Consider the following 12,643-nt stretch of genomic DNA (forward strand, 5'->3'; position numbering starts at 1 on the left):
TTAGAAAAGGCAGAGGAACCAGAGATCAAATTGCCAACATCCGCTGGATCATGGAAAAAGCAAGAGAGTTCCAGAAAAACATCTATTTCTGCTTTATTGACTATGCCAAAGCCTTTGACTGTGTGGATCACAATAAACTGTGGAAAATTCTGAAAGAGATGGGAATACCAGAACACCTGATCTGCCTCTTGAGAACTTTGTATGCAGGTCAGGAAGCAACAGTTAGAACTGGACATGGAACAACAGACTGGTTCCAAATAGGAAAAGGAGTTTGTCAAGGCTGTATATTGTCACCCTGCTTATTTAACTTATATGCAGAGTATATCATGAGAAACGCTGGACTGGAAGAAACACAAGATTGCTGGGAGAAATATCAATAACCTCAGATATGCAGATGACACCACCCTTATGGCAGAAAGTGAAGAGGAACTCAAAAGCCTCTTGATGAAAGTGAAAGTGGAGAGTGAAAAAGTTGGCTTAAAGCTCAACATTCAGAAAATGAAGATCATGGCATCCAGTCCCATCACTTCATGGGAAATAGATGGGGAAACAGTGGAAACAGTGTCAGACTTTATTTTTCTGGGCTCCAAAATCACTGCAGATGGTGACTGCAGCCATGAAATTAAAAGATGCTTACTCCTTGGAAGGAAAGTTATGACCAACCTAGATAGCATATTCAAAAGCAGAGACATTACTTTGCCAACAAAGGTTTGTCTAGTCAAGGCTATGGTTTTTCCTGTGGTCATGTATGGATGTGAGAGTTGGACTGTGAAGAAAGCTGAGCGCCGAAGAATTGATGCTTTTGAACTGTGGTGTTGGCGAAGACTCTTGAGAGTCCCTTGGACTGCAAGGAGATGCAACCAGTTCATTCTGAAGGAGATCAGCCCTGGGATTTCTTTGGAAGGAATGATGCTAAAGCTGAAACTCCAGTACTTTGGCCACCTCATGCGAAGAGTTGACTCGTTGGAAAAGAGTCTGATGCTGGGAGGGATTGGGGGCAAGAGGAGAAGGGGACGACAGAGGATGAGATGGCTGGATGGCATCACTGACTCAATGGACGTGAGTCTGAGTGAACTCCGGGAGTTGGTGATGGACAGGGAGGCCTGGTGTGCTGCGATTCATGGGGTCGCAAAGAGTCGGACACGACTGAGCGACTGATCTGATCTGATCTGATCTGATAGTTTTCTCTGGGCTTTGCAGGTGGCTCAGTGGTAAAGAATCTGCCTGCCAAGCAGGAGATGTGGGTTCGATCCCTGGGTCAGGAATATTCCCTGGAAAAGGAAATGACAACCCACTCCAGTACTCTTGCCTGGGAAATCCCATGGACAGAAGAGCCTGGCAGGCTGCAGTCCATAGGGTTACAAAGAGCTGGACATGACTTAGCAGCTAAACCACCATCACCATAGTTTTCTCTAGGTTTCTAAGAACCTCTGGACAGCAAGTTTGCTCCTTCCCTGGGGTCCTTGCCAGGATGTTAGATCCCATGTCCCAAGAGAATGCCCTAAGTCAATTTACTCTTGCTTGCTGTTGTTTAGTTGCCAAGTTGTGTCCGACTCTGTGACCTCATGGACTGCAGCATGCCAGGCTTTCCTGTCCTTCACCATCTCCTAGAGTTTGCCCAAGTTTATGTCCATTGAATTGGTGATGTCATCCAGCCATTCTTGCTTACACAGTCTTGTACTCCTCCTCCCTTGATTAAGCACTGTTAAAGTACAACCATAGTAGTCCTTCCCTGGACTGTCATGACATGCTAGTTCTTGAAGTTCTCTTTCCTCTTTTATCACCCTTAGCATGTTACCACAGATTATCTTGAGCTATCATTCGGGCAGTCAGGGGACAAGTGGACCACTCCTGAAGGCGGCATGTACTTCTTGTGGCGGAGAGGCCTTTGTAGTGTCTTCCTTTATGGGTATGTGCTAGCTTCTCGCCCGAAGTGATGGGTTCCCTTTGCAGACTTGCAGGGCTTAGGGGAGTATGTTGAGCCATACAATATTTGTTTTTCTCTTTCTGACTTACTTCATGCTGCATAGTAAGCTCTAGGTTCATCCACCTCATTAGAACTGACTCAAATACATTCCCTTTTATGGCTGAGTAATATTAAGGCAATGGCACCCCACTCCAGTACTCCTGCCTTGAAAATCCCATGGACGGAGGAGCCTAGTGGGCTGTCATCTGTGGGGTTGCACAGAGTTGGACACGACTGAAGCACCTTAGCAGCAGCAGCAGCAGTATTAAGTAGCACATGCAGCTCAATACCAGGAAAACAAACAGTCCAATCAAAAAGTAGGCAAAAGACCTATACAGACATTTCTCTAAATGTCTGAAGAAGACATTGTTATTGTTCAGTCACTAAGTTGTGTTCAGTTCTTTGTGACCCCATGAGCTGCATCATGCCAGGCTTCTTTGTCCTTCCCCATCTCCTGGAGTTTGCTCAAATTCGTGTCCATTTGAGTCGGTCATGCCATCTCATCCTCTGTTGCCTCCTTTTCCTCGTGCCCTCAATCTTTTCACATCAAGGTCTTTTCCAGTGAGTCAGCTCTTCACATCAGGTGGCCAAAGTACTGGATCTTTGGCTTCAGCATCAGTCTTTCCAGTGTAGAGTCAGAGTTGATTTCCTTTAGAATTGACTGGTTTGATCTCCTTGCTGTCCAGGGGACTCTCAAGAGTCTTCTCCAGCACCATAATTCGAAAGCATCAATTCTTTGGCATTCAGCCTTCTTTGTGGTCCAACTCTCACATTTGTACATGACTACTGGAAAAACCATAGCTTTAACAATAAGGACCTTTGTCAGCAAATCAGCAAAGTGATATCTCTGCTTTTTAATACACGGTCTGGATTTGTCATAGCTTTCCTTCCAAGGATCAAGTGTCTTTTAATTTCGTGGCTGCAGTCACCATCTGCAGTAATTTTGCAGCCCAGGAAAATAAAATGTTACTGTTTCCACTTTTCCTCCATCTGTTTGCCATGAAGTGATGGGACTAGATGTTATGATCTTAATTTTTTGAATGTTGAGTTTTAAGACAGCTTTTTCACTCTCCTCCTTCATCCTCCTCAAAAGGCTCGTTAGTTCCTCTTTGCTTTCTGCCATTAAAGTGGCATCATCTGCATATCTGAGACTGTTGATATTTCTCCCAGCAATCTTGATTCCAGCTTGTGAGTGTTCTGGCCCGGCATTTTGCATCATGTACTCTGCATATAAGTTAAATGAGCAGGGTGACAGTATACAGGCTTGATGCATAGTATACAGGCTCCTTTCCCAATTTTGAACCAGTCTATTGTTCCATGTCCAGTTCTAACTGGTGCTTCTTGTCCTGCATACAGATTTCTCAGGAGGCAGGTCAGGTGGTCTGGTATTCTCATCTCTTGAGGAATTTTCCATAGTTTGTTGTGATCCACATACAGATGGTTAATAAACACATGAAAAAGTACTCAACATCACTCATTATTAGAGAAATGCAAATCAAAACTACAACCTTACACCAATCAGAATGGTCATCATCAAAACAATCTACAAGCAATAAATGCTGGAGAGGGTGTAGAGAAAAGGAACCCTCTTGCATTGTTGGTGGGAACGTGAATTGATACAGCCTCTATGGAGAACAGTATGGAGATTCCTTAAAAAACTAGGAATAAAACTATTGTATGACCCAGCAATCCCATTATTGGGCGTATACCCTGAGGAAACTGTAATTGAAAAAGATACATGTACCCCAATGTTCATTGCAGCACTGTTTACAATAGCAAGGACGTGGAAGCAACCTAGATGTCCATCAGTAGATGAATGGATAAAGAAGTTGTGGTACTGTCAACTTAAAAAAATGCACAATGTGACACTTGCAAGTTAAGTTTTATTTGGGGCAATATGAGGACTGCAGCCCTGGAGATAGCTCTGAGAAACTGTTCCACAGAGGTAGGGGGAAAGGAGAGTGTATATGTGATTTTGGTGAAGTAGGGAGTTCATGCTATTAAGCACATATTTTCCAAAAAAATTTCTGCTTGTCTCATGAAACTTCTGCTAGTCATGAGAAACTGTCATCACCGTGAAGGATTTTAGTGCTTTTCTAGATATGAGGAGATACAAGAATTGGCCTAATGAAATCAGCTCCTGAAAATATTTAACTATCTGAAGACCTGCCCTGCCAGTTTCACCCTGAGTACAGAGTGCCTCATTTCTGTTCTCCATCCTGAACTCCTTCAGGGGCTGTTGAAGGTCAGCAGCTGCGGCAGCACATGATTTGATATAATCCTTGTAGAGGCAGATGGCAAGCACTCATGGCAAGTGCCAATTTGTGGTTGACAGTACATATATAAAATGGAATATTACTCACCCTCTTATCTTTCAAATGCCTGCATCTTCCCAGCATGGCAATTCCCCTTCACTGGCTGTGTTCCCACATCACTATCCGTAAAATCTTCAGCCACTGGCCGACCGCCTTGTGCCAGAGATTGTCCATGCCCCACAGACCCCTTGGGGTGTGCTCTTCTTTACCAGATGAAGGGTGGATGATTTAGTCCAAAGATCTCATCTTACTGCTTGCTTTCTCAGCCCGACTCCTACTACCGATTGTGTCAGTTCACGTTCTCTGGATGTTGACGCCAAGATGGAATTAGAAGTGTGAGGGACTTATGAGGGAGACACCTGTGAAGGATAGAGAGGAGTAAGAGCCAGAGTAGAGGGAGAGCCTTTGGATGGCATTGTGAATCTGAAACCTGTGAAGGAAGGGAGGGAAGAAAGGAGGAAAGGCGGGTAAGAACCTGAGACTCCGCACAGCTTTGAGCAAATCTTAGTGGGCAAATAGGGACCCAGAGCCAAGGTTGCCCTTAGAGGCATCCTGCCCAGGTTGGAACAGTCCTGCTCTAGTGCCCCTGCTGTGCACAGCTGCTGGTTGAGAGCAGTCCAGGGAGCCTGTGGCCTTGGCCTGAGTGTTGCCTCAAAGCCTAGAGGTGTGTCTGCTAGAGACGCAGCTCACTACACACCATGCACCTGATGGCTGTCACCCCCACTTCTCTGTCTGTGGTCTTCCTTATCTTCATGTCAGCATATCCCCTTCTCAGGTCAAAATCAAGGACTCATCCTTTATTCTTTTCTTTTTTTACATCCTCCACAATCTGTCAGGGTAATCTATGGTCAGACTTTCGTATCTTATCTAGAATGTGACCGCCTCTCATTGTCTTCCCTGCTCTCATTGATATAAAGAGACACAGGAAGAAGATAGCTATCCACAAGCCAAGGAGCGACTGAAGCTACCAGAAGCTAAGAGAGAGGCCTGAAGCACATCCTTGCCTAGACCCTTCAGAGGGACCATGGCCCTGCCCACACCTCAGTCCCAGACTTCTGGGCTCCAACACTATGAGACAGTGAATTTCTGTTAGTTAAACCACCCAGTTTGTGGTGCTTTGTTTGTGGCAGCCCTAGTGTACACATACAGGTATCATCTCTCTTTTGGATTACTGCAAGGGCCTCCCCATGAATCTGTTTCAGCCTCTTTCAACAGAGTAGTGAGAAGGGTCTTGCTTAATACGTCAGATGTCACTCCTCAGTTCAAAAATCATCCAGAGGATTTCTGTTTTCAAGTAAAAGCCAAAGTCTTTACCCGGGCCCACATTACATGTGCTTCCCCTTGTCCACTCTGCTCTAGGTGCCTACCGTTAGTCTTCAGACGGGCCAGGCTCTCTCCCACATGAAGGCTTTGCTAAAGCTCTTTCCGTAGACAGACCTCCCTCAGATCCCCAGGACTCATTCTCTCACTTATTTCAAGTCTGTGTTCAGTTGTCACCATCTTTGGGAAGCCAATCCTGACCCACCTTGCTTAAAATTCATGATAACTCCCTCTGCATGCTTGATTCTCTTTAACTGGCTCTATTTTGTTCTTCTATAGCACTTAACATCTAACATAAGATATTGATTATTTGAATTATTTATTACCTATCTCCTTCCATTAGAATGTAGGCTAGGGATAGGAATTTTTGTTTGTATCCCAAGCAGTATAACAGAGCCTGCTTTGTGGAAGATGCTTAATGTTTGCTGGATAAAGGAATGGGCTTTCCAGGATAGGAAACCGAATAAAATATTAAACCCTATAGCCTGGTAGCACAACACATCCCTCCACGATTTAGTATCTGGTTTGGATCTTGTGCCCAGAACTGACCAATCTTCATTCAAGATGCTATCAAATGCCTGTGTCAGGCGCAGGATCAAAAAGCTGTAATGTTCGGTCTCTGCCTTCAAGGACTCAGAGTCTAGTGGTTGGAAGCAGGCAAATGTGTGCCAAGATTATCTTATTGTCGTCTTTCTCATTTCTTTCTTTCTTTTTTTAATGTATAGTAGAAGTAAGGCAAGGTGCACTTGTGGGTGATGACAGCCAGATAGATTTATCTTGTTACATATAGTCCAAGCAGTCTTTCTTTGAGGGAGTATTAAATCTTATTTCAGGTATCACAGTAGCATCAAAATCTTCCCTCTCATACCCCATGTCTAACAAAACAGTATAGATTTCACTTAAAAAAGATGTCACTATCTGGAATATAATGATTAACCTATTTAAAAATGCAGAGACATTTCTATTAATGAAAAATTATGATCGTTATGCAAGTTTCTGACTAATCCTAATTACTTCCAGCCAGTTCCATGAAAACTTGTAAGTAAAAGTGCTTCTGGAAGCATTATGCAAAAAGAAGCCTTTAAACATGATTCATCTAAGTCTGGTGAATGCAATGAAAGAGAAAAATAAATTAATAATATGTTCATAATCTTAAGGTAAAAAATAGGTACTTGTAGTCCTATTCAAAAGTTTACTTCTCTGGGATGTCTTTTCACGATCTGTCAAATGATAAAATATTTCAAAAGCATATGTTTGATTTTTATTTATTTCCTTTTTTATTGAGGTATAGTTGATTTATAGTATTATGTTAGTTTCGTGTATATAAGTAGTGATTCAAAATTTTAAAGAACTTTTTAGAAGCAAAATTTTGTAGAAGCTTTATGTTTTAATTGAATTAATTTTCCTGAAAGAAAATTTTTAATAGTTCTTGTCTTTGATGTGGCTTAAAAATCTTGAGTGATGCCTCAAGTAAAAAGCAGTGTTTTTGTGTGCATGTCTGTTTTTCCATTCATCATTTCCTCATTCATTCAGTGTTTGTTGAGCGACTACTCATTTTTATAATCTAAACCAGTATATGATATTCTCTCAATTTTATGGAGATAAAAGTTTCAGATCTTTCCTGAACTGGGCAGAAATATAAAGAATTGTCTACTTTGTATTCATTGCAGTGACTTTAAAGGACATAGTTTCTATATTTTTGGCTTAAAAGTCTCAGTCTGTAAGAGGGAAAAAGCCTTGTGTATATTCAATACATAATTGAATGAGAAAAAGAATAAACAATGTCAAGAGTTCAGAGTTTAAGGAAAACACCTATTATTTCCACCTCTAAATGACAGTTATTATTTGCTTTAAAATATCAGTTTCTCTATTTGTATTCATTTCTATTTTTTCCCTAAAGAAGAATTGTTGCATTCTTCCTTAATTTGACATTTTCATTGATGATCCTTCGTTCTCTTCAAGATAATTTCTCAAAACATTTTCTTCATATGTATTTCCTTCTCTTATTTTGTGACATTTCCACATTTTTTTCCCTAACTTGATTTTAGAAAACTCTAGAAGCTCACCTAAAAATTCTTTGAGTAAATCAAGTTATTCTCAAATTATTCCCCTAGTCCCTTGCCTTTTTTTTTTTTCCCTTCTTTGGCCTTTTTCTTCAAAGATATCATCCTATTTTTACTTCTCTTTCTTCTGAAATATAGTTAATGTACTTCTTTTTTGAAATTTTCTGGGTCTCATTGATTTTCTGGATTCGTGAAGTCTTTCAATGGATTTCAGAGTTCTGTCCTGTTCATATTATGAATGTAAGAAAGATATTCTTACTTTCTTCTTTCATATTTCTGGCTGTTTCCTTTATTTCAGTTCCATCTGTTTTCCTTTCAGCTTTTTGTCTTCCTCCTGGATGACTCAACCCCTTCCTCTCTAAATTTCATTGTGATTCTAAGACAAAATGTCAGACTTTTCCTTTTATTCTAAGATGATGGTCCCAACATCTCTTCCTCTCTGTGCCTCTGGTAGGTTCATTTTCATAAATGCCATTTTCTAGTTTTCCTTTAAGGGTAAGTAAACAGTCACTTCTGTGATTTTCCATCTTTGTCTCCTCTTTTAGGGTCACCAGATGGCTTACTCCATATTCTCATGTTAGACTCACTTATTGAAGTACCATATTCAAAATTGTTAAAACTGAGTTGTCTTGACTTGTTTACTTTAGTTCCATTAATTTATCTGAATTAGAAAACTTACCTCCTTGTAGTTAAACTCAGTCTCTTAGGCTTCCCCAAATGTTTAATTAAATTATTTTTTCCAGGTCTTTTTCCAACCTTTTATAGCACATCAAGACATTACAGGGCAAACACAGCAGAGTCATGTGCTGATGTCTCTTCCATGAAGGGCTAGTCCAGTCTCAGATGCCTCAGTTTCAACTTTAATAAAAATTGTTCCAAAACGCAAACACTACTTTCCCATCCTCTGTCCTTCTTTCTTTTGGTTAAATTGAGGAGTTGTCTGCTCATCCTGATGCTGTTTGATTGAAAAACCAGCTCTTGGGAATAAAAGTTTTTATTCAACATAAACGTTTCAGTTCACTTCAGTTTAGTCTCTCAGTCATGTCCGACTCCTTGTGACCCCATGGACTGCAGCACACCAGGCTTCCCTGTCCATCACCAACTCCTGGAGCTTACTCAAACACATGTCCATCAAGTCCGTGATGCCACCCAACCATCTTATCCTCTGTCATCCCCTTCTCCTCCTGCCTTCAATCTTTCCCAGCATCAGGATCTTTTCCAATGCTTAGGTGTCAAATTATCTGTCAGAATATGACCAAAAAACATTGTTTCTTCTTCTCATGTTCTTCATCTTTTATTTCTTTATAATATTCATCCTTTAGTATGATTTTTAATTCCTAAAAACTGACTTGAGAATCCCTCACTAAAAAGCATTCATCTTATTATTTTTTGAAGTGTGAATCAACTTGTTCTCTTTTCAAAAGGATCTTTTCTCCTCACTTTGAGAGCTAAAGTTTCAAAAAAATTTTTTCTCTGCACACTAAAAAGTCATCTCTAGAAATGGAAATGGAAACCACAATGAGATGACACTTCAAACCCACTGGCATGGCCTCTGGTGGTGGGGGCTGTGGGTGACACAAGGATGGGTAATTGCTGCTTATGGGCGTTGGGGGTCTTTTGGGAATGATGAAATTGTTCTGAAACTGTGACGGTGGTTTTACATATCTGAATATATTAAAAACCATTGAATGCACATTTTAAATGAGTGTATTATATGGTACATGAGGGGCTTCCTAGGTGGCACAGTGGTAGAGAATCTACCTGCTAATGCAGGAGACATGGATTTGATCCCTGTGAAAAATATGCCAGTATTGTTGCCTGGGAAATTCCAGAGAAGCCTGGCAGGCTACAGTCCATGGGGTTGCAAAGAGTCGGACATAATTGAGCATGTGCATGTGCACACACACACACACACACACTCACACGTAGTATATGAATTATATCCCAGTAAAGTTACTAAAAGAAAAGAAGTTTAAGCAATTTAGTTTTCAGTAATCAGTATCACTTTCTCATGAAATACTTACAATGAAAAATGTTCTTACGTCTTTTCACCTTAATTTTTCTCTTTCTCTCAGAAGTTAGGCTCATTCCTCTGGTTAATAATTGCATCTGATCTGATAGAATCTGTCGGCATTTTTGCTTCTTCCCTTATTAGCTAGAATACTTCCAGTTCAAAGAAAATTTTACCCTTGACAGCCACTAGGGCTCCCTAATGAAAAGCAGGAAAGGTACTTGATTCCTTTTATTTGTCAGCTTTACAGATATGAAGCGGTTCCCTAGCATGCAAAGATGACCAGTGCTTTTTAGGATCATTATGAACTTAAGAATTTAAACGTGTGGTATATTCTAATGCGTTGCCAGTATTATCCTTACGAGTGCCTAAATTTTCCCATATTTGCCCAGCAGGAGCATTCAAGTTGAGTTGTGGATATTCTGGAGATAACTCCAGTAATGTTTGATGACTTCTTTATCTTTTAGTGTAACAAATTGCTCTTGGCTCATCTCTTATGTTTTCTGTTCCAGACATTAATCTACCATTTCTCCAAGAAGCCCTGAGGTATATTTTAGAGACCACTGCTGCTGCTGCTGCTGCTAAGTCACTTCAGTTGTGTCTGACTCTGTGTGACCCCATAGACGGCAGCCACCAGGCTCCCCCATCCCTGGGATTCTCCAGGCAAGAACACTGGAGTGGGTTGCCATTTCCTTCTCCAATGCAGGAAAGTGAAAAGTGAAAGTGAAGTCGCTCAGTCGTGTCCGACTCTTCGAGACCCCATGGACTGCAGCCTTCCAGGCTCTTCCATCCATGGGATTTTCCAGGCAAGAGTACTGGAGTGGGGTGCCATTGCCTACCTGGGTGCTATGGTTGGTAATTGCTTCTGGTTTGGCCATTATTTTTAGGTCTTTTCAGTAGACATATACAAGAAATACACCCCCCCCCCCACAACACACACACACAGTTGTAGCATGTGGGATCTGTTTTCCTGACTAGGTATCGAACCTAGGCCCCCTGCATTGAGAGTGCAGAGTCTTAGCCACTAGACCACCGGAAAAGTCCAAGAAATATTTTTAACATAAAATAAATTATGAATTCATGCTAATACTTCTAATTAAGAAAGCAGGATTTTTACTTAATTTCATTGATCCTAATCTGTGCCTTCCTTTTACATCAAAATCTCTGTTCTTAACACCAATATCATTACTCATTATACTTTTCCTACACTAAACACCTAATAGTCCAAGAGTTGCATTATTAATGCTACTCTAATATTATGATGAATTGAAAATGATTGAAATGTTTGAGAGTCTTTTTTGCAATGTTTTGCAAAAACATGAATGACGAGACACAGTACTGTGTTTCAAAGTCACTTGTGATTTATTTCTGATGGTTATACCACTAGACACACATTTAGGTTTTTTGTTTTTTTTTTTTGCTTTTTATTATTAAGGCTATTTTACACTTCCTTTTATTAAAGTATAATGTGTATACTGTAAAATTTGTCCCTTTTGATGTGTGGTTCTGTATGTTTTGACTAAAGCATAAAATCATGTACTCTGCCCTACAACCAAGACATAGAACAGTTCCATCATCGCCTGAATTGCCCCAAGCCCCTTTATGGTCAACTCCCACTCCCGTTCCCAGCAATTAGGAATCTGCTTTTTGTTCCTGTAGTTTTCCTTTTTTTCAGAATGTTGTATAAATGGAATCATATAGTATTGATACAAAGCTTTTTGAGTATGGACTCAGCATAAAAGTATTGCTTTTTAAAATTTAATTTTGTTTTGTAATGATATAAAGTATTTACGTGATTCCACAGTCAAATCAACAAAAGTATATGTAAAGAAATCTGTTTTTTTATCCTGTCCTCTTCACTTAAGCCTTTCCTCCCTCTATATATAGCCATTTTCTGTTTTGTGAGGTCTATTTGCATCTGTCTACCTATTTCATATTCCCCTCTACCTTCTCAGTTAACACAGTGTGCACACTTTGCTCAGGTGGGAAATTTTAGTTTAATTTCCAGGACTCATAATTAAAAAGGGCTTAAGGATAATAATATTTGACTAATTCATGGGGTCGCAAAGAGTCGGACATGACTGAGTGACTGAACTGAACTGAATATCTAGTTTTAAATTGGAATTATACATTTGGTAAAAAGTACTATATCACTGTTCTTTCTTTCTTCCCTCTCTTTCTTAGTCCCAAATATTACAAGTCACAGCTGGTGATGTGTCTGCCACTATGAACACGGAGGTTGATGTTTGTGCTGCAGTTTAGGGTTGGCTATGATTACCTGTGCCCTCAGTGTCAAAGTGGGCCTTGTGCAAGCTTATGCAGCAAAGAGCAATAGTTACTACTGAGTATCTACTTGTGCCAGGCATGTTCAAGATTGGGGGATAAGGCTGAAACAAGTCATTTTTTCCTGACCTTATGATCTTACAGTTCTCTGAAAAAGGAAGACAAAGTGTGAGGAATCTTTGCCCTGTGTAAGAGATGGGAGAAGCTGGGGCTTCCTATTTCTTGCTGTGGTGGCCAAAACTTGCTACAAGAGTAGCCAGACAAGGCAGCCACTTACCTTAAGGCCCTCTTTTGCCTTACCTCACTACCAGGCCTGATCTAGGGACTGAAATTTCCATATCTGCAAAACTCATACCATTATCTTCAGAAACTTTTGTTTAAATGTATAAGGAAGGGGCAGCATAGTGATATATTAGATCATTTTCCATTCTTTCCCACTGTTTTAATAGTTTTCTAGAAGATGGAAGGGCCCTGAGGAGTATTAATAAGAAGGGTATGGGGAAGACAGCCAGGGGTCAGATTGTAATGAAGCTTAGGTAGTTAATGTACAGAATGACAGATAAAATGATCTCGATAGATTGGGAAGATGGGCCCAGTATCAGCAGGATAAACTAATATATGGCTAAAAGTCAATTTTGAATTCTTTATCACAGAGCTAACCATGCACAAACCAGGAGCTAGAGAA

At 40.4% G+C, this 12,643-nt stretch overlaps 1 protein-coding gene and 1 non-coding gene across 5 annotated transcripts in view; one reads left to right on the forward strand and one right to left on the reverse strand.

Annotated features, from left to right (window-relative positions):
* AKAP6 (A-kinase anchoring protein 6) overlaps window positions 1-12,643 on the forward strand; it is a 657,364-nt gene that overhangs the window by 51,560 nt on the left and 593,161 nt on the right. The gene's annotated exons all lie outside the window — the stretch shown is intronic.
* On the reverse strand, window positions 10,641-10,714 carry TRNAE-CUC (transfer RNA glutamic acid (anticodon CUC)). The gene has a single exon. It is a non-coding gene; the product is annotated as a tRNA-Glu (tRNA).

The sequence above is a fragment of the Bubalus kerabau genome, chromosome 19 (assembly GCF_029407905.1).
Source record: "Bubalus kerabau isolate K-KA32 ecotype Philippines breed swamp buffalo chromosome 19, PCC_UOA_SB_1v2, whole genome shotgun sequence".
In the NCBI taxonomy this organism is placed as follows: domain Eukaryota; kingdom Metazoa; phylum Chordata; class Mammalia; order Artiodactyla; family Bovidae; genus Bubalus; species Bubalus kerabau.